The following is a 25,834-nucleotide window of genomic DNA, read 5'->3' as shown; positions in this document are numbered from 1 at the left end:
CTGAATTTACTGAAGTGGTGAAACCTCTGATTCCAGTATCCTGGAATCCCTGGAGTGGTGGAAATCTCTAATCCAATATCCTAGAATTCCTGAAGTGGTGGAAATCTCTAATTCCAATATCTGGAATCCCTGAAGTGGTGGAAACCTTTAATTCCAATATCCTGGAATTCCTGAAGTGGTGGAAATCTCTAATTCCAATATCTGGAATTCCTGAGGTGGTGAAACCTTTAATTCCAATATCCTGAATTTACTGAAGTGGTGGAAACCTTTAATTCCAATATCCTGGAATTCCTGAAGTGGTGGAAACCTCTCATTCCAATATCCTGGAATCCCTGAAGTGGTGAAACCTCTGATTCCAATATCCTAGAATTCCTGAATTGGTGGAAATCTCTAATTCCAATATCTGGAATCCCTGAAGTGGTGAAACCTTTAATTCCAATATCTGGAATTCCTGAAGTGGTGGAAATCTCTAATTCCAATATCTGGAATCCCTGAAGTGATAAAACCTCTAATTCCAATATCCTGAAATCCCTGAAGTGGTAAAACCTTTAATTCCAATATTCTGAATTTACTGAAGTGGTGAAACCTCTGATTCCAGTATCCTGGAATCCCTGGAGTGGTGGAAATCTCTAATCCAATATCCTAGAATTCCTGAAGTGGTGGAAATCTCTAATTCCAATATCTGGAATTCCTGGAGTGGTGAAACCTTTAATTCCAATATCCTGAAATCCCTGAAGTGGGAAAACCTTTAATTCCAATATTCTGAATTTACTGAAGTGGTGAAACCTCTGATTCCAATATCCTGGAATTCCTGGAGTGGTGGAAACCTTTAATTCCAATATCTGGAATTCCTGAAGTGGTGGAAATCTCTAATCCAATATCCTGGAATTCCTGAATTGGTGGAAACCTCTAATTCCCATATCCTGAATTTACTGAAGTGGTGAAACCTCTGATTCCAATATCCTGGAATTCCTGGAGTGGTGGAAACCTTTAATTCCAATATCCTGGAATCCCTGGAGTGGTGGAAATCTCTAATCCAATATCCTGGAATCCCTGGAGTGGTGAAACCTCTGATTCCAGTGTCCTGGAATCCCTGGCGTGGCTCAGCCCAGGAATCTCCTGTGCAGAGCTGGATTCTGATTTCCCGGTGCAGCATCTCCGAGCTCTCTGCTCAGGCTGTCTCTGCCCTCCTCACCTCTTGCCAGGTGATTTTTTTTCCTTTATCCTCCTCTCCTCTGGCTTTTCCACAAACTGGGAAGGGAACAGAACTAAAAACACCAATCCAGTTCCCTGCCTGCCCACTGTCACATTCAGCCAAAAAGAAAGAAAAGCAAGCAAAGCTGGGAGACAGAGCTTTGTCTTAAATATTAATTAGTCCGAGATTTACCCACTTAATTTGTACTTGACAATAAATTGCAGGGATGCAGAGAACTGGCAGAGCCCAGGCCTTGCTTTTGGTGGCCCCTGTTATCATCTGCTGCTGCTTGCTGGTGCCAAAAAGGGACAAAGGAGCCATTGTGCCCCAAACCTCGGGGACATTTGGACTTTCTGAAAGTGAAACTCGCTCGCAAACGCTCTCGAGTTTAAATCTTCCCCCCAAAAAACGCTTCTGAAACGTTGTGTCTTGCACAATCCTGGTCCAAAATACCTTTTTCCTCCTCAAAAATACCTGAGCAGCCACTAATTAATTTAAAAAACCCCAACCAAAAGCAGTCACGGGGATAAATTTGTTTAATTTGGTGAATTTTTGCTGGTGGGGGCTCTGAGGGAGGATTGATCTTTGTTTTAAGGGGTGTAAGGAGCTGGGTTTTTCCTGGGAATGAGCTCTGGTTCCCTTTCCAGCAGGGCTGGACTCTCCAGCAGTTCAGGGTTAGGTTTTTGTGGAATGGGTGGGTAGGGACTGGCTGTGACGTTAAGGACAAAAAAAAAAAATTAAAAAAAAAAAAAAGGAGGAAATTCGGGCACGCTGTTAACGCCGAGACACAAAACAGGAAATTTAGTTAAGGGTTGTGCTTTTTCATCATTTCTCCTGTGCTTTTCCCCCTCCTGACAGACAAGAAGGAGTTTTCAAGTACTTCAGCCTGGCTTGGGTCTGTACAGCTGAAAACCTTCCCAAATTTCCACTTAAAGGTGGATTTTTAGTGACTTTTCAGAGGCTGCAAAAGCCCAGAAAGCTCAGCAGCTCCTGCTTTATTTTCATATTTGAGAAAACAGAGTTGTCTGAAAAATAATCTCGCTCCTAATGGGAATGGGGGAGCAGGGAAATGGTTCCAGAGGAAGGAGATTCCCCTCCTGGCACTTCCAGATCCCCTCAGGTGACAACCAGGGATGGACACTCTGCTAACACCCCCAAAAACCTTCTTTGTTTTATTCCCAACTTGTCCCCTCTGGAAATAAAAAAGAAATCTATTTTTAAATCTATAGAATAGTTTGGAAAGGGGTTTTTTTTATCAGCCCTGGAGGCATTTTGTCCATTTCTGCCTCATCTGCTGTTAGAAGAATGCAGAAGATTGAAACATTTCTGGTGTGGTTTAACCCCTCCAGAGCTCCTCCCGAGCTCGGGAACTGCAGGAGGATTTCTCTGGAGCTGCTTTTGGGAGGTTTTTTGTGGTTTTTTTTTTTTTCATTTCCTCCACTCTGAGTTACTTCTCTTTTTTTTTTTTCTTGCTGGCAAGGCTTGGTGTTTATGCTCCATAAATCCTGACGTGGCCTGGCTGCTCCTCCAAGCACTTGTGGTGCAATTCCCAAACAAAGATTGGGAATCTCAGCAAACTTTTCTATCAGGGACAAGAGCAAGGCCTGAGGGGCTCTTTATTTCCTTTTTTATTAGATTTACTCTTTTATTTATTAAAGCAAGACCTTTTGGTAAGGCTGAGAAGTGCTGGTTGTGTTTCCAGCTTGGGAGTTCTGTTCCCTGGGTGGGTCTCAGCAGTTCTGGGTGGTTCAGGACCCAGGTGAGTGAGCAGGGAGCTCCAGGTGCTGCATTTCCAGGGATCCACAGGATCTGGCAGCGTTTCCAAGGAGCTCCTCACTCCTGGGTGAAGATTTGGAACCATTTTTGCTGTAATCCATGAGAGCTGGGGGAGAATCCACAGAACTCTGCTGGTGTCAGGCAGGTTTAATTGCACTAATCCCAATTAAACCTTGACATTCCCATTGTTTGGGGTATGGGATCCTGATCCTTTGGGGGTTTTTTAGGATGATCTGGTTTCTTTCAGTGCTTTTCCTTCTAATTTAAATCCCTGTGCTGCTTTCCCTACAAATGCCAGGTGTTGCCTGGAGTTGTCCCAGGCCAGGTTGGGAACAGCAGGATGGACTTTTCCAACCCAAACCATTCCATGATTTTCCAGGCCAGGGCTGTCTGTCCATCAGCTTGGAGCTGTGCAGCACGCTGGGGTTTTTTTGGGAAACAAATCCACGATCCAGACATTCCCAGCAGACATTCTGGCACAGGCAGCAGCGTGATCACAGATATGTCTTTATCTCTCCCAAGTTGATCCTGTTTCACTGAGCTCAGCTGGCTCCTGGTGCTCCAGCATCCCTGAGCTGAGCGCTCCCTGCTCCTCTGAGTGAACCCCTCTTTCCTGGTTTAGCTTAAAAAAAGGAAAAAAGGGGCTGGGAAGGGGCTGGAGAATTCCTGAGAGCTGGGAAGGGGCTGGAGAATTCCTGAAGGGGCTGGAGAATTCCTGAGAGAGCTGGGAAAGGGCTGGAGAATTCCTGAGAGAGCTGGGAAGGGGCTGGAGAATTCCTGAAGGGGCTGGAGAATTCCTGAGAGAGATGGGAAGGGCCCAGCCTGGAGAAAAGCAGGATCAGGGGGACATTCCCAATGTCCACAAGTCCCCAACAGGAGGGGACAGCCAGGAGGGTCCCAGGGGACAGCAGGACAGGAGGGGACAGCCCCAGGGAGCTCCAGGTGGGACAGCAGCAGGAATTTCCTCCTGGAAAGGGTTGTTAGAGCTTGGGAAGAGCTGCCCAGGGAGGTTTGGGGTCCCAGGGGTCCCTGGAGGTGTCCCTGGGGTCCCTGGAGGTGTCCCTGGGGTCCCTGGAGGTGTCCCAGGGGTCCCTGGAGGTGTCCCAGGGGTCCCTGGAGGTGTCCCTGGGGTCCCTGGAGGTGGCACTCAGAGCTCTGGGCTGGTGACAGGCTGGGCATGGGGCACAGTGCTGATCCCAGAGCTCTTTTCCCGTGGAAATCCTCCTTTAGGTCCCAGTTTGGGGACTCCACAGCCCATCCCACTCCTGACAGTGCTCCTCAGCTGCAAACACAGGTCTGGGAGAGGCAGCAAAATCCCTGGATTTGGGGGGATTTACACCAGCAGGACGGGGGTGAATCCATCCAGCTGCAATCCACATTCCCTCCCCAGCACTGCAGCCCCCGAGCTCTGAGGCTGAGCTGTGCCAGGCAGCCCCTTCCCTCTGCAGGCTGGCATTACCCACAGGGAAATCCAGAATTGCACGGTCCTGGAAGCGGCTCTGGGTGGCTCTGGGTGGCTGCCAGGGGTCAGTCACAGGGACAGTGGCTTCAGGGGGACAAGGAGGGGCTGGCTCCAGGGAATTGATCCCGGTGGTTCTGGGTGCAGTGGCTGAGCTGGGAAGGGATTTTTGGGAATTGCAGGGGGGTGGGAGTGGAGCTGCCAGGATTCCCACGCCTTGGCACTGCTGGGATGAGGCACCCAGAGCGGGTCAGTCCCTGATCCCAGCTCTTCCCTCTCTCTCTCTCTCTGATTGCTAATTAGCTGGTTAACATTCCCTGCCTCATTATCCCACCCTCAGCTTTTCTCCCCGAGAATCTGAGCCTTTCCAGAGCTCCACACTCTCACACTGGATTGAGCAGAGCCTGTTTGTGAGCTCTGTTTGTGGTGTAAACCCAAATTCCACCCTCCTCATCCATCATTTTTAGGGATACCTATGAAACCCACGCAGAGTTCCATCCCATTTTGCTGTGGATTTTGATTTCTGGCAGTTCCTGGGGACAATTCCCATTCCTGCATTGCCAGGCTAGAGGGATTCAGCATTTCCCTGCCTGCTGGTGAGGAATATCTTTGTGGCAGCCCAGCTCAAGACCATTTTCCCCATTCCAACAGGGACTTTAATTCCATTTTAACACTCCCAGCCACTCCACGAGCTCATTAATCCTCTTTACTGCGGAGAGTTTTGCCCTGTGGCAAAACTTTCAAAATTCTGTGATTTTTTTTTTTTCAAATTTTTTTTTTTTTTTCTGTTAAGGTGTGAAAAACGCTGTTCTGGTGTTCTCTGGAAATAGTTCTCACCTTTGGAATAATACTGGAGAGAGGCAGAGCTGCTGAAAATAGCAGCAGCTGCCATAGGCCAGGATGGAGTTGTGTTGTCAGTCATGGGAACAGAAATCCAATTCCACCTGCGGATGAGCATTCCTGAAATAGAAGAGGGGTTGTCAGCCACCAGAGGAGAAGCATTGTGTGCATCCCTGGTGAGGGGAAAAAAAAAAAAATCAATCAGATCCACGTTTTCCAGCGGTTTGGAAAACTTGGGAGTGTCCCAAGTTGCTTTTGGGAGAGGTGGTTTGGATAATGTTTGGTGGTTTGGAGGTAAATTTGGGAAAAAGCTCGCTGGGATTGCAGAGGGATTCTCAGAGGGAGGTTTTGCCAGCCTGGGGAAGGTGGGAATGGCTCCAGGGCCGGGAAAAGCACTCGGGGAAGGTCGGTGGAGGGGCAGGAAGTTTTTATGGGAGGCTGAACAAAGCTGGGTAGGAAATGGATTCACAGCCAAGGCAGGGGGCTGCGCTGCTTCCCCCAATTCCAGCACTCCCCAGCCATTCCAGGGACAAATTCTCCATTTTTCCTGCAGTTTCAGAAGCCACAGAGCCTCTGGTGCAGCTGCTTTTTTTCCCCAAACTCCCCCAATCCATTTTTTAACCATTTTCTCCTGATTTATTTGTCTCATCCTCGAAACTCCTGTCCCCTGCATGAACAAAGCCTCCCTGGCTGGAGTTTTGCATGTGCAGGCTGCTGTAATTGTGGGTTTGGGTTCCTGCTGGGACTGATTGTGTCGAGCTGATCCAAGTGCTGGTGCCCATGGATGGCCTTTGGGGCTGCTGATAAAATAAACCAGAATGGCTGGGTGGGCCTGGCCACCTTCCATTTCATTCTAGAACAGATTGGAACAGCTTTTGTCCACATCCAGATTTTCCTGAATGTTCTTCTGGGTTTTATCTAGGCAGGAATATTTTCTCCTCCGTGCTCAGGGTGGTTGTAAATTCCAGGACTTGTAAAATTTGTTATATCTGTGTTTTCCCAGATCTCAAATTTCAGTGGGATTATCCAAGGAAAAACTCATTTTTGCCAGGTTTTGTCCAAATAAAATCAGGGATGCTGAGGGCTGGCAGTGCTCCTCATCCATTCCTTCCAGGATAACACCATGATCCTGGTTTCAGTTGTTGTGGAGCTGATGCTTCAGTGGGAAGTGGAGGAGCAGTTCCAGGATTTAATGAATCCCTGTCCCTAATGCCTGTGTGCCTTCCCATCAGCCCAGAGGGAGAAAAAATCCCAGGAATGAGAAAGAATCCCAGGAGCAGAGCTGGATAAAGCTGCAGAAACTCTGTATAAATGTGCTGGGAAAAAAAAAAAAAAGAAAAAAAAAAAAAAAAACAAAGCTGGATTGGGAAGTGAGAGCTCATAAATCTGTCACCTCTCTGGGAATGGGAATTTGCTCCATTCCCTGGATTCCCAGCAGATCCTGCTCTAATCCAGGCCTATAAATACTCCCAGTTTGCCTTCCTGCCTGACAGGGACCTCGTTAGGAGCAGGATTTTGTGGAATTCAGAGGCTTTTTGCTCTGTGCAGGTTTGTTGGTGGAGCTGGGGGTGAGGGTGACACGAGGGGAGCTGGAATCCCATTCCTGCCAGGATCCTGGGATGTTTCCTGCCCTGTGGGATGGGGCCCACACTCGGTGTTCCAGGGCTGGAAGGAGCTGCCCTCCAAGCTCCTGAGCTGGCCCATCCTGAGGGACAGGGATTTTCCAGCTTTGCCAGCTCCAGGAGGGATTTTGGGAAGGAATTCCTCCCTGTGAGGGCGCTGAGGGAATGGGATGGAATTCCCAGAGCAGCTGTGGCTGCCCCTGGATCCCTGGGAGTGTCCACAGCCAGGCTGGAACAATTGGGATAGTGGGAGGTGTCCCTGCCCTTGGGGTGGGATGGGATTTGAGGTCCCAAACCCCAACCACGCTGAGGTTCTGTGACCCTAAACAGGATTTTTCTCCAAGTCTCACATCCATGATCCTGTCAGGGCAGCCCTGAGGGGTTTTGGTGTAAATCCCAAGGTTTGGGAGCTCAGACCAGGCAGGAAAAGGCTCCACTGAACTCCCAGTGGGTTTCCTGTAATCCCAACTGGTTTTCCTGAATTATTTCTGTGTGTGTGGGGCCAGCTCTGCCCCTCCCTGTGCCACATCCTGGGGGTTTTGTCCTTGTCCCCAGCGGGTCCTGGTGGCACCGTGGGGCTCTGCAGAGGCACCCCTGGCACGGAGCTCCTGCTGCTGGGCCAGTTCCCAAACAAAGGGATGAGTTTTCCCAGTTCCCAAACAAAGGGATGAGTTTTCCCAGTTCCCAAACAAAGGGATGAGTTTCCCCAGTTCCCAAAGGATGAGTTTCCCAGTTCCCAAAGGATGAGTTTCCCCAGTTCCCAAACAAATGGATGAGTTTCCCCAGTTCCCAAACAAATGGATGAGTTTCCCCAGTTCCCAAACAAATGGATGAGTTTCCCCAGTTCCCAAATTCTGAATTTCCCCAGTTCCCAGAGGATGAGTTTCCCCAGTTCCCAAATTCTGAATTTCCCCAGTTCCCAGAGGATGAGTTTTCCCAGTTCCCAGAGGATGAGTTTTCCCAGTTCCCAGAGGATGTTTCCCCAGTTCCCAGAGGATGAGTTTTCCCAGTTCCCAGAGGATGAGTTTCCCAGTTCCCAAATTCTGAGTTTTCCCAGTTCCCAAACAAATGGATGAGTTCCCCAGTTCCCAAATTCTGAGTTTTCCCAGTTCCCAAACAAATGGATGAGTTTCCCAGTTCCCAAATTCTGAGTTTCCCCAGTTGCCATCACTGCTGTCCCCAGGGCAGAGCCGCCACAGGAGCAGGGGAACATCCCGAGCTTCCTGGGACATCCCTGGCTCCTGGGACATCCCTGGCTCCCAGGGCATCCCTGGCTCCTGGGACATCCCTGGCTCCCAGGACATCCCTGCTCCGGGTGCTGCTCCCGGCTTTGCCCGGGCTGGGGTTGCTGTTAATGATTACACGGGGAGCACTTCCCTCTGCAGGGCTGAGCCTGGCCCTGCCCGAGGCCTCCTGCAGCTCCAGCCCTGCTCCCCTGGTGGCTTTTTTCATCCTTGGAAAAAAAGCTGGGATAATAATTTGTATTCTCTGCTCCCTGTGGGGTTTATTCCCTTAAAATTCCAGTGTGAATTGGGGGTTTGTCTGCTGAGGAATTAAACCCCAGAGTCCCAGCAGGGGCAGGAAGGGAGCACAGAGCTGGCTGGGATATTTACCCTGGGCTGGTGACGTTGGTGGGGCTGGGTTTTATCAGAGGTGTTTTCCGAGGGATAAACTAAACACTGGGAAGGGTTTTAGGGAAGCAGAGCTCTGTCACCACGGCCTGGCCACTTGTTCCAAACAAAAGCAGGAACTGGTGAGGAGTGAGGGCTGTGGGGAGAGCAGGGGGCTTTGCCCAGGTCTGTGCCCCGGCCCCTCACATCCTCACACCCTTCCTGAACTCCCTCCTTTTCTTTGCTCCTGCTGTGCTGGGGCCCAAACTCTCTTTTTTTTCCTTTTTTTTTTCCCTTTTGCAGATGTCATTCTCTGCCACCTGACAAAGGAACAGAATGCAGCAATTTTCCCTAACCTAAATAGTGGCTCTGTATTTCCAGCTCCCCTGGAACTGGAATTAATTTAGTGTGTGGGCTTTTTAATTGGCTCGTTGTGGGGAGGAACAGAAGATGAAATGCTGCAGCTCTGCCTTCCTCTTCCCTTTCTTCCCTCAAATCTCTGCCACTCTCCTTGTCTGTCACTCCCATGAGTGGCTCAGGCTCTTTCCCTGGTTTTGTTGGAACTCCTCTCTGCAGGAATGTCACGGATGGCGCTGACTCCTTCTCCTGGGACAAACCCCCTGAGGCTGCTGGAGGGAAATGGGAGTTGGTTCTCCACTCCTGGTGCTTGGGGAGGTGGGGATGGAGGGATGGATGAGGGATGGATGGACACAGGGATGGAGGGATGGACATGGATGGATGGATGGATGGACATGGATGGATGATGGATGGATGGATGGTGGATGGATGGATGGATGATGAATGGTGGATGGATGGATGGATGGATGGATGGACGGATGGATGGATGGATGATGGACGGATGGATGGATGGATGATGGATGGATGGTGGATGGATGGATGGATGGAGGATGGATGGATGGATGGACACAGGGATGGATGGATGGATGGATGATGGATGGATGGAGGATGGATGGATGGATGGATGGACACAGGGATTGATAGAGGATGATGGATGGAGGGATGGACACAAGGATGGATGGATGATGGATGGAGTTGGATGGATGGAGGGATGGACAGAGGAATGGACAGAGGGATGGAGGATGGATGGACGGACAGATGAACTGATAGATGGATGGATGGATGGATGGACACAGGGATGGATGATGGATGGATTGTGGATGGATGGGGGATAGATGGATGGATGGAGGGATGATGGATGGATGGATGGACGGACACAAGGATGGATAGACGGATGGATGGTGGATGGAGGGATGGACACAGGGATGGAGGATGGATGGATTATGGATGGATGGATGGATGGATGGATGGATGGATGGATGGATGGATGGATGGAGGGATGATGGATGGACCCAGGGACAGATGATGGATGGATGATGGATGGGGTTGGATGGAGGGATGGACGGACAGATGGACTGATGGATGGATGGACACAGGGATGGATGGGTGGATGGACATGGACAGATCACATCCCTCATTCCCATGGAGCCATCTTCAGACTCGCATCTGGAATTGCACAGCCTGGGAGCTGCCAGGCTTCCCCCCAGCAAAAACATCTCTTTTGGAATCCCTGTGTTCAAAGCCAGCTCCAAGCTGGCAGAAATTGGGGTTTTTACCCCAGATTCCAGGGATGAGCATGGAGGAACCCCAAGTGCCTCCTGCATCATCCTCACTAAACCTCTCCTGTGAGGACTTCTAGGATTTCATCCCCCCTCAAAAAAAAAATCTCAAAGGCAGGCCCTGAACATATTGAAATGTAAATAAAGCACCCCAAAGGACACTCCTGGTGTGGCTGGGGGGATTGAAATCGGTTTGAGGGGGCAGGGAGAAAACAGGGAAAACACAGGGAAAAAACAGATGGGGAAAAGGTGTGAGGGGCTTTAAATAGTTCAGGGATGGCCTGGCATTCCAGAAGGGAGAAAACAGGGAAAACACAGGGAAAAAACAGATGGGGAAAAGGTGTGAGGGGCTTTAAATAGTTCAGGAATGGGCTGGGATTCCAGCAGGGAGAAAACAGGGAAAACCAGGGGAAAATGGAGATGGGGAAAAGGTGTGAGGTGCTTCAGCTGGTGGGCTCAAACCCGGTGTTGAGAGGAGCTGGAATTCCCTGCAGGATCCTTTCAATTGCTGAAAATCCTCTCTTTTTTTTTTTAATTTCAGGAGATTTGTCCTTTCCCCCTGCAGCGAGTGCCCTGTGTGCCACAGGAGCTGGGGACACGTGCCCAGGTAGGTGCCAGCAGCACCCACAGACACCCAAACGCCTCCTGAGCCCCAAATCAGGGCATTTCCCACCCGAAATTTGGGTGGGAAGGATCCGAAAGCTCCTCCAGTCCCTTCCCAGGGTGCTCCAAGCCCTGTCCAGCCTGGCCTTGGCACGGGGCAGCCACACTGTCCCTGGTCACCCGTGCCAGGTGGCACTGGGCACACACAGAGATCTGATGTGCCTCTGGCTGGAATGGTTCTTCATAAAACAATTCCACTCTTTCTCCTGGAGCTGGCTGATCCTTCAGCTCCCCTCCATCCCAAACCCCTCTGTGACACCACGGTATCACCACTCTTTAGGTGTTGCAATATTCTCCATCTTAAAAATTCTTAATTTTCAAAAAGATCTGGGTTTTGATCAGGAGATCCAAAGGTTAATCAAGGTCACGAGTCACTGACCTGCCTCAGGAGCAGTCCAGAGGTGTCCCCTGGTCCTCCAAGGAACACCCAGCCAGGCCAGAGTTGTTTCTTGGGCAGAAATCATTTTTTTTTAGGAGATTCCAGCGGGTTTTTGTCCTCAGTCCCGGCTTCAGGCTGGATTTGGAGTCTCCAAGAGAGGGCACTGTGTCCCTGGCAGTGGAGCCGTGGATGAGCTGCCAGCCCGAGCTCCTCATCGCAGGGAGCCGAGTAATTAACTGGGACACTCATTAGCAGCTGCTTTGGGGGCTGGACATCCTCATGTGACCGCTGCTCCTTTCCCTCCATCCCTGGCAGCGCTTCCTCTTGCCTCACTTCCCTAAAAAAACCCCAAAAATGTCTCTTGCCTGTCCCTGATTTGTGCACTTGGGGTGTCCTCCAGGAGGTCCCTGGGAGTCAGAGATTCCATCCAAACCAGGAGGAAAACATGGAAAAACCAAAAAGTTGAAAACTCAGGAGGTTGTTCTCATCATTTCTTGTGGGAAATGCTCGTGCTGCAGCTCAGAGCAAATCTTTGTGCCCAAATTCTTAAAATGTGGAAGGGGGGGATTTAATTTTTCCAGTTTTAGGTGCTCAGGAGGGACCTGAGAGGAGGATTTGAAGCTCTGCCCTGGATGTTTTGGGGTGGTTGCCCTGGTGCCACCCCCAAATTACCCATTATTGTTGGAGAATTTGCTATTTATAGGGGGATATTTTTAGGGATGTGACAAGTCTGGCTCTGGACCTGGATCTGGGGATGTTTATGGAGCACAGAGGGGCAGAACTGAACCTGTGGAGGGGATTTAATGCTGGGAGTGAGCTGAGCATCCAGAGAGACAGCCAGGGGTGGAGCCAGGCCAGGGAGGGGCTGGAGAACTCCTGAGGGAGAGGGGAAAGGGCTGGAGAATTCCTGAGGGAGATGGGAAAGGGCTGGAGAATTCCTGAGGGAAATGAGAAAGGGGATTAGAGAATTCTTGAGAGAGTTGGGAATTCCTGAAGGAACTGGGAAGGGGCTGGAGAATTCCTGAGAGAGATGGAAAAGGGCTGGAGAATTCCTGAGGGAAATGGGAATTCCTGAAGGAGCTGGGAAAGGGCTGGAGAATTCCTGAGAGAGATGGGAAAGGGCTGGAGAATTCCTGAGGGAAATGGGAATTCCTGAGAGAGATGGAAAAGGGCTGGAGAATTCTTGAGAGAGTTGGGAATTCCTGAAGGAGCTGGGAAGGGGCTGGAGAATTCCTGAGAGAGATGGGAAAGGGCTGGAGAATTCCTGAAGGGGCTGGAGAATTCCTGAGAGAGATGGGAAGGGCCCAGCCTGGAGAAAAGCAGGATCAGGGGGACATTCCCAATGTCCACAAGTCCCCAAGAGGAGGGGACAGCCAGGAGGGTCCCAGGGGACAGCAGGACAGGAGGGGACAGCCCCAGGGAGCTCCAGGTGGGACAGCAGCAGGAATTTCCTCCTGGAAAGGGTTGTTAGAGCTTGGGAAGAGCTGCCCAGGGAGGTTTGGGGTCCCCATCCCTGGAGGTGGGGACAAGGTGGGGACCAGGCACAGCCCAGAGCTCTTTTCCAGCCTCCTGCTCCTGATTTTTTTGCCCTTTTTTAATCTTTGTGGTGCCAATTAGGACTCTCACACCGCTCTGATTTTTAGGAGCAGCTTTTCATGCTCTCAGTTCTCCCCCCATTCCTGAAATGACACAAATCCCCTTTTTTTGGGATTTTTATCCTGCAGAAATGGAGCTGCCCTGGCTCAGGAATCACAGGTGGATCCCATTTCCCAGGGGTCATTAAGACATTTAATTTTTCCACTAATTGCCTGTATAAAATTGCAGATCCTGGAAGATTGAGGGCACTTGTGTAACACAAACCACATTGAAACAACCTCAGAAGCTGCTCTGAGGTGAAACAGCCACATTTAAACCCCAACCTTGCTTCCAGATCCTTCCTCTGGATATTTTCCTCCTTTCCCTGTTTTCTGTGGTGAACTTTTCCCAGCTGGGAGCAAAAAGGGGAATATTCCCACCCTGGGGGGTGTTTGGTTATTTGGTTTATCAGGATTCTTTTTGTGGGCTGTTTTTAGGGATTTTAAACAACTTCATGCTTCATATTTCACTGGAGAAATTCCCAAATTGTTGGAGCAACCTATGGAATAACTCTGGAGCCTTCAGCTGCTCTGAGGACCCTGCAAAGCAAATTCCTGCTGGCTTTTCCAGCCCTGCAGGAATCCCAAACCTCAGCATCCCCTCTGGTATCTCCAGTGCAGGAATTCCCCTCGCCTGGATCCTCTTCCACCTCCTCTTCCCCCTCCACGCAGTTGTTGGTGTGCATTTTAAAATTCCTGCTGTTTTTGGGATGCTCTTGGTGTGGATTTTAAAATTCCTGTATTTTTTAGGATGTTGTTGGTGTGGATTTTAAAATTCCTGCTGTTTTTGGGATGTTGTTGGTGTGGATTTTAAAATCCCTGCCATTTTTGGGATGCTGTTTGTGTGGATTTTTAAATTCCTGCCATTTTTGGGATGCTGTTGGTGTGGATTTTTAAATTCCTGCCATTTTTGGGATGTTGTTGGTGTGGATTTTAAAAACCCTGCTGGTTTTGGGATGTTGTCAGTGACAGAAGAGATCCCCTTTGGATCCTGGCAGAGGCTTTGGGCTGAAATAATTCAATAATTCCATTAAAGCTCAGGAGCAGGGAAGGGGATTGTCCCTGCTTTGATCTGGTTGGAGCAGCTGCAGCATTTGCTAAAACTGGACGATTTAAATACAAATTTCATTTTTTGTTGTTGCTATTTTGCCCTCTAAAAGGAGGAAAAGGTGATTTTATTTTTTTTTGGGATGAAAGGAAGCTGGAAAGTCAAAGGCATCCCTGGAGGACCCCGAGCAGGGGGAGCTGCTGCTCCAGCACAGTTTGTTCCGTTAGCGTGGGGACATTTTAAAATCTCATTTTCCAAACAACTCCTGGAAATTGGCATCCCAGAAGCAAAAACTCTTTTTAAAAATAGCTCTGAAATGAGCCCTGTTGTTTCCATGGCCCCTTGTCCTGAGGATCCCTGAAGCTCTGGAGGGGTTTGAGGAGATTCTGCCGAGCAGAATCCCCAAGCATTTCCTGAGGAATGGATTCCTGTGAGGAATGAGCTCCTGCTGCTGTCTGCAGGGTTTATTTTAAATTTTTCCCCTCTTTTTCTCAGAGGAAAAGCAATTCCTGGGCAGGAATGCCTGAGGGGGTTGGAAAAATCCCTTGGAATATCCCAGGTGGGGAAATGTGCAGCTCCTTTTCCTTGGATCCTCGAGGGGTTCCACATTTTAACTCCACTTCTGCATTAATCTGGTTTATTTCCCCTGGTCTGGAATTCCACCTTTCCTCCCCCACAGATCCACCTGTGCACAGCTGTGTGAAATGGGGTGCTCTGCTCAAAAATCCCAAAATTCCCGAGCCTCCCAGGGGCAGGATTTGCTTTTGGAAAGATTTTAAAATGCCAAGTGTGGCCACTGAGGTCCCGTGCTCAATTTCCTGAGCTCAGGTCCCTGGGGCTGTGAATCCTGCAGACCCTTTTTGCTCCCCTCTCCTCCAATTCTTCCCCTTTTTAGGACTTCAAAAAAAAATATTCCAGATCCCATTGCCAGCACAGACTTCCCAGTGAGCTTCCAACAGCAAATGAGTGCTGGCTGCAGCAGCTGTTCCCAAAAAAACCCCAAAAAACCCAGCTGGAAAAGGGCACGGGGAAAGAAGGATCTGCTCATCCCTTGGAGGAGCTCCCAGGGAAAAGTTCACGCTGGAAGCTCTGCCCTGGATGTTTTGGGGTGGTTGCCCTGGTGCCATTGTTGGAGAATTTGCTATTTATAGGGGGATATTTTTAGGGATGTGACAAGTCTGGCTCTGGACCTGGATCTGGGGATGTTCATGGAGCAGAGAGGGGCAGAACTGAACCTGTGGAGGGGATTTAATGCTGGGAGTGAGCTGAGCATCCAGAGAGACAGCCAGGGGTGGAGCCAGGCCAGGGAAGGGCTGGAGAATTCCTGCAGCACGGAATTCCTGCAGAACAGAATTCCTGCAGCACGGAATTCCTGCAGAACAGAACTCCAGGGACACAGAACTCCTGCAGCACAGAACTCCTGCAGGACGGAATTTCTGCAGCATGGAATTCCTGCAGAACAGAATTCCAGGGACACAGAATTCCAGGGACACAGAACTCCTGCAGCACGGAATTCCTGCAGAACAGAATTCCTGCAGCATGGAATTCCTGCAGAACAGAATTCCAGGGACACAGAACTCCTGCAGCACGGAATTCCTGCAGCACGGAATTCCTGCAGAACAGAATTCCAGGGGCACAGAATTCCAGGGGCACAGAATTCCAGGGGCACAGAATTCCTGCAGCATGGAATTCCTGCAGAACAGAATTCCAGGGACACAGAATTCCAGCAGCAAGGAATTCCTGCAGCACAGAACTCCTGCAGCAGGGAATTCCAGGGGCACAGAATTCTAGGGACACAGAATTCCAGCAGCACAGAATTCCAGGGGCACAGAATTCCTACAGCACAGAACTCCTGCAGCATGGAATTCCTGCAGCACAGAATTTCAGGGGCAAAGAACTTCTGGAGCACACAATTCCTGCAGCACACAATTCCAGGGGCACGGAATTCCTGCAGCACGGAATTCCAGGGGCAGAGAACTCCTGCAGCACAGAACTCCTGCAGCAGGGAATTCCAGGGGCACAGAATTCCAGGGGCACAGAATTCCTGCAGCATGGAATTCCTGCAGAACAGAATTCCAGCAGCACGGAATTCCTGCAGCACACAACTCCTGCTGCTGGGCTGGCAGCTCCTCCTGGAAAGGCTCCTGTTCCTTCCCCCGGCATTCCTGGCTCCAGGGGGGAATTCTGGTGGGCTGGGCTGCAGGATCCCCTTTCCTTCCTGGCTCTGGCCCTCCAGGATGCTTCACATTCCCAACTGTTGGTGCTTCCAGGGAATTTGGGAAGGAATTCCCCTTCCTGCTGCCCACACCCGCTCCCAAGAGAGGCATCTCTGAAAGGGATGGTTCTGCTTGGCAGGGTCAGGGAGGGGAGGAAGGCAGGGCAGGGAAACCTGGATACAGGCAGGGAAACCTGGATACAGGCAGGGAAACCTGGATACAGGCAGGGAAACCTGGATACAGGCAGGGAAACCTGGATACAGGCAGGGAAATCTGGATACAGGCAGGGAAACCTGGATACAGACAGGGAAACCTGGATACAGACAGGGAAACCTGGAGAGAACCAGGAAAACCTGGATACAGGCAGGGAAACCTGGATACAGGCAGGGAAACCTGGAGAGAACCAGGAAAACCTGGATACAGGCAGGGAAACCTGGATACAGGCAGGGAAATCTGGATAGAGCCTGGGAAACCTGGATACAGGCAGGGAAACCTGGATAGAGCCTGGGAAACCTGGAGAGAGCCTGGGAAACCTGGAGAGAGCCTGGGAAACCTGGATACAGGCAGGGAAACCTGGATACAGGCAGGGAAGCCTGGACACAGGCATTATTGATTCATCTGCCATTAATGTGTTCATTTCACCTGGGAAAACAGCCTGGCTGGGGGGCTTGGGGTGGTTTGGAATGGGTTTGGGGGTGCTTGGGTTTGGGGTGGTTTGGAGTAGGTTTGGAATGGGTTTGGAATGGGTGTAGGGGTGGTTTGGAATGGGTTTGGGGGTGCTTGGGTTTGGGGTGGTTTGCAATGGGTTTGGAGCAGGTTTGGGGTGGTTTGGAGTGGGTTTGGGGTGATTTGGAGTGGGTTTGGGGTGGTTTGGGATGGGTTTGGGGGTGCTTGGGTTTGGGGTGGTTTGGAGTGGATTTGGAATGGGTTTGGGGTGATTTGGAATGGGTTTGGAATGGGTTTGGAATGGGTTTGGAATGGGTTTGGAATGGGTGTAGGGGTGGTTTGGAATGGGTTTGGGGGTGCTTGGGTTTGGGGGTGGTTTGGAGTGGGTTTGGGGTGGTTTGGAATGGATTTGGAAAGGGTTTGGGGTGGTTTAGAATGGATTTGGAGGTGGTTTGGGATGGGTTTGGGAGTGCTTGGGTTTGGAATGGGTTTGGAAAGGGTTTGGGATGGGTTTGGGGTGGTTTAGGATGGGTTTGGGATGGTTTGGGATGGGTTTGGGGTGGTTTGGGATGGGTTTGGAAAGGGTTTGGGATGGTTTGGGATGGGTTTGGGGGTGCTTGTGTTTGGGGTGGTTTGTGTGGAGCTGATTCCAGCAGCAGCTTCACCTCCATGGAATGGTTTGGTTTGGAAAATCCCTCTGAAGTCAGGGTGGCAGCTGAAGGTTGGCTCCTTTCCCAAAATTCCTTCCCTGCCCGTGGAGCCTGGAGGTGCTGCTGCCTTCTGGCAGCCCCACATCCTGCTCGTGGCCCTCTTTGTTTATCAGCTGCTCTGGGTTGCTGAATTCCCTGGAATTTCAGTCCTTTTGGGCCAATTGCAGGATTCTGGGGGGATCAGCACTGCTCCAGCAGCAGATCCTGACGGTCCAGGTGCTTTTTTCCATCCCTCATCCCAAATCCAGCTAAAGCCTCCCCAGAATCCAGGGATTCCTGGATGGGGCAGTGGGAATGGCTGGAAGTGCCCAATTCCAGAGGCTTGGAGCAAGCTGGGGCAGGGGAAGGGTGGAACTGGTGGGATTGGAGCTGCTTCCAGCCCAGACCATTCCAGGATTCTGTGATCCTCAGGGATTGCCCATTGCAAGGCCAGTTCTGAGCCTGGAGCTGTTTGAGGTGTTTGTGCCCCAAATTCAGCATTTTTTCCCTGCCTTCACCTTCCTATTTCCACAGAGAGCTGGCCCTGGAATGTGAAATCTGCAAAAATCCCTGTTCAAAAAAAAAAAATCCCAAACAAAACAACTTGAAACTGCTTTGTTTGGCCGTTCCTCATCCCTGAATCCACTGCAATCTGCAGAAGGAGGAGGTGAAAGGAGCCCTGGCCTGAACCCCAGCCCAGAATCACTGACGTGGGTTTGACTCCTTCCGAAAAACCAAAACAAAACAAGAAAAAAACCCAAAAAAACAAACCTGTTTGTGTTCAACCAGCAGCAGGGAAAACAAGCAGGGCTGGATTTCAGCTCCGATGGATTCTTGGAATCCATCCCTTGCTGGGTTGAGCAATGTTTTACTGGGAAGGGGACGTGAGGCACGAGGGCTCCTCGGGGGGGTTTGGGAGCTCTCCCGAGGGCAGCTCCTTCCTGCAGCCTGGGACTGAGCTTTTCTTGGAAATTCAGCCTGCCAGGCTTGGAAATTCAACCTGCACAGGCTGAGCTTTGCTGTGCTCAGATGCTCTGTGACTGTCCCTGCAAGGATGGAAGTGCTGCTTCCTTTTGCATAATCCCCTCCCCAAAAAAAATGATGCAAAATCCTCTTCATGTTCTGTGAAATGGGGCAAACTCCTCCTCTACTTCATATTCCCCCAAAAAATTGGGGGCAAACTCCTCCTCTTCTTCACATTCCCCCAAAAATTGAGGGGAAACTCCTCCTCTTCTTCATATTCCCCCAAAAAATGGGGGGGAAACTCCTCTTCTTTATATTCCCCCCCCAAAAAAAAAATGATGCAAATTCCTCTTCTTCATATTCTGTGAAATGAGGCAGACTCCTCCTCTTCTTCATAATCCCCCAAAAATTGGGGGCAAACTCCTCCTCTTCTTCATATTCCCCCAAAATTGGGGGGAAACTCCTCCTCTTCTTCATATTCCCCCAAAAAATGGGGGGAAACTCCTCTTCTTTATATTCCCCCCCCCAAAAAAAAAAAAGATGCAAATTCCTCTTCTTCACATTCTGTGAAATGGGGCAAACTCCTCCTCTTCTTCATATTCCCCCCAAAAACATGGGGGAAACTCCTTCACATTCTCCTCTAAAATGGGGGAAATTCCTCCTTCATATTCCCCCCCAAAAAAAGATGCAAATTCCTCTTCATGTTCTGTGAAATGGGGCAAACTCCTCCTCTTCTTCATATTCCCCCCAAAAAATTGAGGAAACACCTCTGCCTCCCATCCTTCCCTCTCAAAAATGGGGGAAATTCCTCCTCTTCTTCATATTCTCCTTTAAAATTGAGGCAATTCTTCCTCTTTTCCCCCCCAAAAAACGTTTCAAACACTCCTCCCTCTCCTCATTGCCCCCTAAAATGGGGAAACATTTCTTATTCCTAACATTCCCTCCAAAAAATGAGGCAGCAAGCCCCTTTCCAACTCCTCACTCCCCTCAAAAACGATGCAAACTCCTCTTCTTCACTTTCCCTCCCCAAAATGACACAAACCCCTCTCCCTCCCTGCTTCCCCCCCAAAAAAATGCAATTTAAACCCAAATATTTCCCTGAGCCCTCACCCAGCCTGTGGCTGTGATTTATAAAAAACACAAAGGAGAATCCCACAGCTTCCCTGTCATTATTCTGCTTATTGATCAATAAATCAGCCCTGATTTTCCAGTGACTAATTGGATATTGATCAACCCAGGGACGTCCCTGACCAGCACTGATTAATGCCACGATGGAGCAAATATCCCAAATTATAACTCCATCAATAACACAGCTCCATCTGCTCGTGCTGCTGGATCTGAATCCCCGTTTTTCCTGGCAGGAGCAGTCGAGGAATCCAGAAAAATTCCAGGAATCCCCACGAGAACGAGGCTGCTCTGCAGTGGGAAGGTGAGCAGAGACCTCGGCATTTGTCTCTGTATTAATTAATCTCCCCTTAATTGCTCCATTTGATCTGGAAAACGACCTGGATGAGGGGTTTGGGATGGGTTTGGATCCTGAAGTGCTGACTGTGGGTGCTGCTTATGGGGCCTCGTTATGTGCCAGCAATTAATTAATTCATTAATTAATTAGGGAGGGAAATCTTTGCATTCCAGAGGGGACCTGGAGCTGTGTGGGAGCTGCTGTTCCATGGGAAGCTCTGTGAAGGGCTTTTTTGGGCTTGTTTGGGGTTTTTTTTTGGCTTGTTTGGGGTTTTTTTGGGGTTTTTGGGGTTGTTTGGAGGTGACAAACCCAGAGCTGGGAATTGTGGCCGTGCTGTCCCAGGGCTGCATCCTCTTGGAATAACCTTGGGAATTCAAGGGGCAGGAGGCTGAGCCCTCCCTGGATTTGGGAGGGGTTTGAGCTCCCCACAGGGGCTTTGGAACAGGAGGACTTTGGGGTGATGAGGAGGAGGAGGATGATGATGATGATGATGATGATGATGATGATGATGAGCGGTTGCTGCTCCTGGCTCACCCGAAGAGCTGAGATCCAGGTGGCTCCAGAGCTCTGCGTTCCCCGCGTGTCTCAGCCAGGCTTTGGGAAATAGAAATGGGCTGATTTTGTGCATTTTGGTTAAAAAATCCCTAAAAATCCCAATTTTTGGGGAGGAAAAATCTCCCAGGATTTCCCTGCCTGCAGTTCCCGCTGCGGCCGGCAGAGGGCGCGCTTGGGCCGCAGTTGGGACTTTCCTTTCATTATTAATTTTTCATTATTATTTATTTATTATTTATGTTTAATATCATAATTTACACAGAGATTCCTTAATCAAAGCGCTCCCAATGCTTTAATTAAAACTGGAGCCACCAGCAGAGCGGGGTGAGGCTGCAGGGCCACCAGGAGCACTGGGGCTTTCCCAGGAGGAGGATGAAGATGAGGGTGAGGATGAGGATGAAGATGAGGGTGAGGATGAGGACAAGGATGAGGATGAGGGTGAGGATGAGGATGAGGACAAGGATGAGGATGAGGATGAATTTTCCCCCACTTTTCACCCCAAGCCGAGCTCTGCACCACAACCCCAACCCAAAAAATGCCCCAAAAATCCAAATTGCTGCCAAATCCCGGCTGCCATCAGCAGATGGCAGCAGCTGCCCTGCTGCCCGCGTTCTTCCTGCCTGGGAGATTCCCTGGCTCCAGCCCCGCAGTCTGGACTGACAGACAGACAGACAGGATTCCTGTGCTCTTAGGTAAGCACGGACAGACACCCATTATGCAAATTCCCAGCCGGAGCAGCCTCCCCAGCATTCCTCAGATTGTCTAAATAAGGTGCTGTTTCAGACCCAAACTGCAGCCAGGCTTTTGGGTGCCTTCCAGCTGGAGGTGGGATTTTTGTTTTTCTAATTCTTTTCTTCTTCCCCTGATCAGCACAGCCTCAGTTTTGGCCTCAACAGCTGCCCAGATGTGCAGGGAGGAGAGAAAATTGGGCAGATAAAAAACTTTTTAAGCTCCTGTGCTGTTACAGCTGCTGCTGGGTGCTGTTAAATCTATTTTATAACTATTTTTTATGAAGATTGCACAGAATTGATGGCGTTTTTTGCTCTCTGGGCTGCAGAAATCAGCCGTGAGTGGGGAGGGGAAGCTCTGGAGGGTGCAGTGACCCAGCCTTGCACGGAGGTGTTGCCCTCCCAGGGCCTGCCTGACTCATTGCTGGGCTGGAGGAGGTGGGGATGGATCATCAGGGATGATCCAGAGCTGCCTGTGCCATTTGCACTCTGTCCTTTCTGCACACACAAATTCAAAGAGCCTTTCAAGCCCCGTGACTGCGGAGTTGTTTGTGCTGCTCTGCTTGTTCCATCATCCTGAATTTCCCAGGAATTCTCCTTCCAGCCTGTTTCTGTCCCTAAAAATCCATCCCTTAAAATCTGTAAAAAGAAAATTTCTAAAATTTTCGTTAAAATTTAAATTTGATTTAAAATTTAAAATGCTAAAAATCTCTCTTTAAAGTCTGTCCCACCCCAGCCTGGAGCTGCTGCAGCCCCTCAGAGCTCAGGGCTGAGTGGCAGCTCCTGAGCTGCTCCAGGAGTTGGGAATTGGCTCTTGGCCCTGCCAGGAAAACATTGGAAAAGCTCCTGCTCCCGAATCCACGTGATTTTCTGGGAATTCACTTGGTTCAGACATCCCTGCCCTGGGTGGTGCTGGCTGGGGTGAGGAGTTTGCTCTGGTTTCTTTGTTTCTGTCAGTGCCAGCTCTGCTCTTCCAGTCCTTGCCTAAAAAAAGGCAAAAAAAAAAAAAAATCTGTTGTGTTGTTTTTCTTTTTTTAAATTGCATCATCCCTCCTGTTTTCCTGAGTGTTGTTTATTTAGGAGCACAGTTAATCCTTTCAGGATTAAAGGGAAGGGAAAGGTTGGGATGTTCACTCTTGTTTTGGGGGGGATGAGGAGAAGGAGAGGTGCTTGCCCCATTTTTGGGAAGGAATGAGGAGAGGGAGAGGTGTTTGTCCAATTTTTTGGGAGAAAATGAGGAGAAGGAGAGGTGTTTGCCCCATTTTTGGGAAGGAATGAGGAGAAGGAGAGGTGTTTGCCCAATTTTTGAAGGGAATGTGAATGATAGGAGCTGCTTCCCTCATTTTTGGGAGAGAATGAGGAGGGGGAGAGGTGCTTGCCCCATTTTTGAGGGGAAATGAGGAGAAGGAGAGGTGCTTGCCCAATTTTTGGGAGAGAATGAGGAAAGGAGAGAGGTGTTTACCCCATTTTTGGGGGGCAATGAGGAGAAAGAGAAGTGTTTCCCTCATTTTTGGGAGGGAATGAGGAGAAGGAGAGGTGTTTGCCCCATTTTTGGGGGGAATGTGAATGATAGGAGCTGCTTCCCCCATTTTTGGGAGAGAATGAAGAGAAGGAGAGGTGTTTGCCCAATTTTTGGGAGAGAACATGGAAAGGGAGAGCTGCTTCCCCCATTTTTTGGGGGGAATGAGGAGAAAGAGAAGTGTTTGCCCCATTTTTGGGAGGGAATGAGGAGAAAGAGAGGTGTTTACCCCATTTTTGGGAGGGAATATGAAGAAGAGGAGTTCCCCCAAGGAAAGCCAGGAGGGAGACTTTGAACAGAGTGGGACCCTCATTTCCCACCGTGGGGGCTGTAATTCCATCTTTTGCAGGGTGTAACCCTCCCTTCCCACCCTGGGAGCTGTAATTCCATGTTTTCCTGCTGGAAATTCAGTTTTTGGGTGAGCTGCAGCCCCCATTCCCATCCAGGCTCACGGCACCACCTTTGATTGCAGCTGCACCCCCAATTCCCCTCGTGTGCTCTCTCAGGAAAATGCCAACCCCAAGGCCTGCCTGCAGTTCCCAGCAGCTGTGGAGCCCTTCTCCAGCTCAGCTCAGCTGCTGCTGTGCCCTTTCTGCTCAGATATCTGTGAGATAAGGAAGCAGCCGGAGCGCTGCTGACTCACTTTGGGGTTTGTCCTTCCTGCCCTCCCACACTGCACCTGCACGCCCAGAAACCTTCACCCCACAGCCCCCACACGGCTTCTCCAACCCCGAAAAATCCCTTTGCTGCTGCTGCAGGAGCTGAGAAAAGCCCTGGAGTTTGTAGGGGGGTGGTTTAGGGAGGGGTGGGCAGCACAAAGGGATCATCGGGGTTTGCCCTTTCCAGCCTGAGTCACCCGAGCTTTCCCTGGGAATGCTGCAGAAACACCAGGATCATCCCCAGAAACACCAGGATCATCCCCAGAAACACCAGGATCATCCCCAGAAACACCAGGATCATCCCAATAAACACCCCCAGAGATCCCATTCCACCTGCAGGGCTGAGCTTGGCAGGGTTTGCCTTGTCTGCACCCCAAACCGAGGAGCAAATCCTCATAAATCCACACAAAACTTCCCCATCCATAAAAAAAAAAAAAACCCACACGAAACATCCCCATCCATAAAAAGGCCAACCCCCTGGATTTTGGGATTGTTTTGGGGGTTGTTTCCCAGCAAGGCAGGGTCACGTGTTCTCTGAGCTCAGGGTTTGGGTGGTTTGTCAGAATTCTGAGAAGTTCAGAGCTGGCAAAGCAGAAAATGCTCATTTTGGGATGGCTCAGCTGAACCTTTCTGGGGGAAATGTCAAACACTACCTGGAAGAGCTGCTGAACCCATAGAAAAGCTGGGAAAAGCTCAGGAAATTGCAGCTCTTGGAGGTGAAATCACTGCTGAAGGATTTGGGTGAAAACCCCAAGATTTCAGGGAAAACCCAAGGAACTGAGAAGGGATTTTGGGCAGCAGTGAAACATCCGTGGTTTGTAAGAAACCTGTTCCTTCCTCCTCAGCTCCTGCACCAGCAGAAAACTGATTTTTAAACTGGTGTTTTCAACTTAAAACTGAAACCTGAAACTTAAAACCTGATTTTTAATTGGTTTAAACTTTTTTTTTTTTTTTTGAGGGTGGGAAAGCCTCAGGCTTTATCCTCGATTTCCAAACACAGGGAACAAGCTGGAATTGCTGATCCTTTGCTCCTTCTCTCCTGCATGTTGATTTTCCTCCCTCAGAGAGTTGACACCTCTTTGTTTGCCCAGGTTTTGGGGGAATTTGAGCTCAGTTTTCCCACAGAGGGGGATCCCAGCCCCTGGGAAAAGGGCTTGGGATGTTTTGATCCGGGTGCACATCTGGGAAAGGCATCACGGGCTGGGAACGGCTCCGGCCGCGGTTCCCAGCCCCAATTTCAGGATTTGGGAGATTCCCAGAGCAGCTGGGGCTGCCCCTGCATCCCTGGGGGTGTCCAAGGCCAGCTGGGATTTGGGAAGGTGGAGGAGCTTTGGGCTGCAGGTGACAGGGGAGTGACAGATGTGCAGGATGTGCCAGGAGCCTCCTGTCCTGAGGCAGGACTGGTGGGCAAATCATCAAATAGCAGCATTAGCAAATATTCATATCATCCAGGTGTCAAATATCAGCATTATCCAGTTATCAAATATCAACATTATCCAATTATCAAATATCAGTATTATCCAGTTATCAAACATCAGCTTTATCCAATTATCAAATATCAGTATTATCCAATTATCAAATATCAACATTATCCAATTATCAAATATCAGCATTATAAAAAATTAATATCATCCAGTTATCAAATATCAGCATTATCCAGTTATCAAACATCAGCTTTATCCAATTATCAAATATCAGCATTATCCAGTTATCAAACATCAGTATTATCCAATTATCAAACATCAGCATTATCAAATATTAATGTCATCCCCAGTTATCAAACATCAGCTTTATCCAATTATCAAATATCAGCATTATAAAATATTAATATCCTCCAATTATCAAATATCAATATTATCAAATTATCAAATATCAGCATTATCCAGTTATCAAATATAAGCATTATGCAGTTATCAAATACCAACATTATCCAGTTATCAAATATCAGCATTATCCAATTATCAAACATCAGCATTATCAAATATTAATGTCATCCCATTATCAAATATCAATATTATCCCATTATCGAATATCAGCATTATCCAGTTGTCAAACATCAGCTTTATCCAATTATCAAATATCAGCATTTTCCAATTATCAAATACCAGCATTATACAATTATCAAACATCAGGATTATGCAGCTATCAAACACTAGCATTATCCAATTCTCAAATATAAACATTGTCAAATTATCAAATATCAACATTATCCAGTTATCAAACATCAGCATTATCCAATTGTCGAATATAAACATTATCCAATAATCAAAAATCAATATTACCCAGTTATCAAATATCAGCACTATCCAATTATCCAATGTCAATATTATCCAATATCAAACACCAGGATTATGCAGTTATCAAATATCAGCATTATGAAATATCAATATCCAATTATCAAATATCAATATTATCCAATTCTCAAATATAAACATTATCCAATAATCAAAAATCAGCATTATCCAATTATCAAATATAAACATGATCCAATTATCCAATATCAATATTATCCAGTGT

The 25,834-nt window shown here is 49.1% G+C and overlaps 1 protein-coding gene and 1 long non-coding RNA gene across 4 annotated transcripts in view; both read left to right on the top strand.

The window, feature by feature from the left end:
• GNG7 (G protein subunit gamma 7) overlaps nt 1–25,834 on the top strand; it is a 49,834-nt gene that overhangs the window by 4,822 nt on the left and 19,178 nt on the right. For 2 of the 3 annotated variants that reach the window (XR_010349904.1, XM_064396231.1), the window contains exons 2-3: nt 10,681–10,746; nt 19,759–19,826. The gene's annotated coding sequence lies outside the window, so the exon portion shown is untranslated. The remainder of the gene's footprint in view (nt 1–10,680; nt 10,747–19,758; nt 19,827–25,834) is intronic. The other variant, XM_064396233.1, reaches the window with a different exon arrangement.
• On the top strand, nt 216–6,538 carry LOC135284828 (uncharacterized). The gene is made up of 2 exons (XR_010349950.1): nt 216–1,205; nt 2,054–6,538. It is a non-coding gene; the product is annotated as an uncharacterized LOC135284828 (long non-coding RNA).

The sequence above is a fragment of the Passer domesticus genome, chromosome 21 (assembly GCF_036417665.1).
Source record: "Passer domesticus isolate bPasDom1 chromosome 21, bPasDom1.hap1, whole genome shotgun sequence".
Classification (NCBI taxonomy): Eukaryota; Metazoa; Chordata; class Aves; order Passeriformes; family Passeridae; genus Passer; species Passer domesticus.
This window is presented reverse-complemented; position numbering and strand designations above follow the sequence as displayed.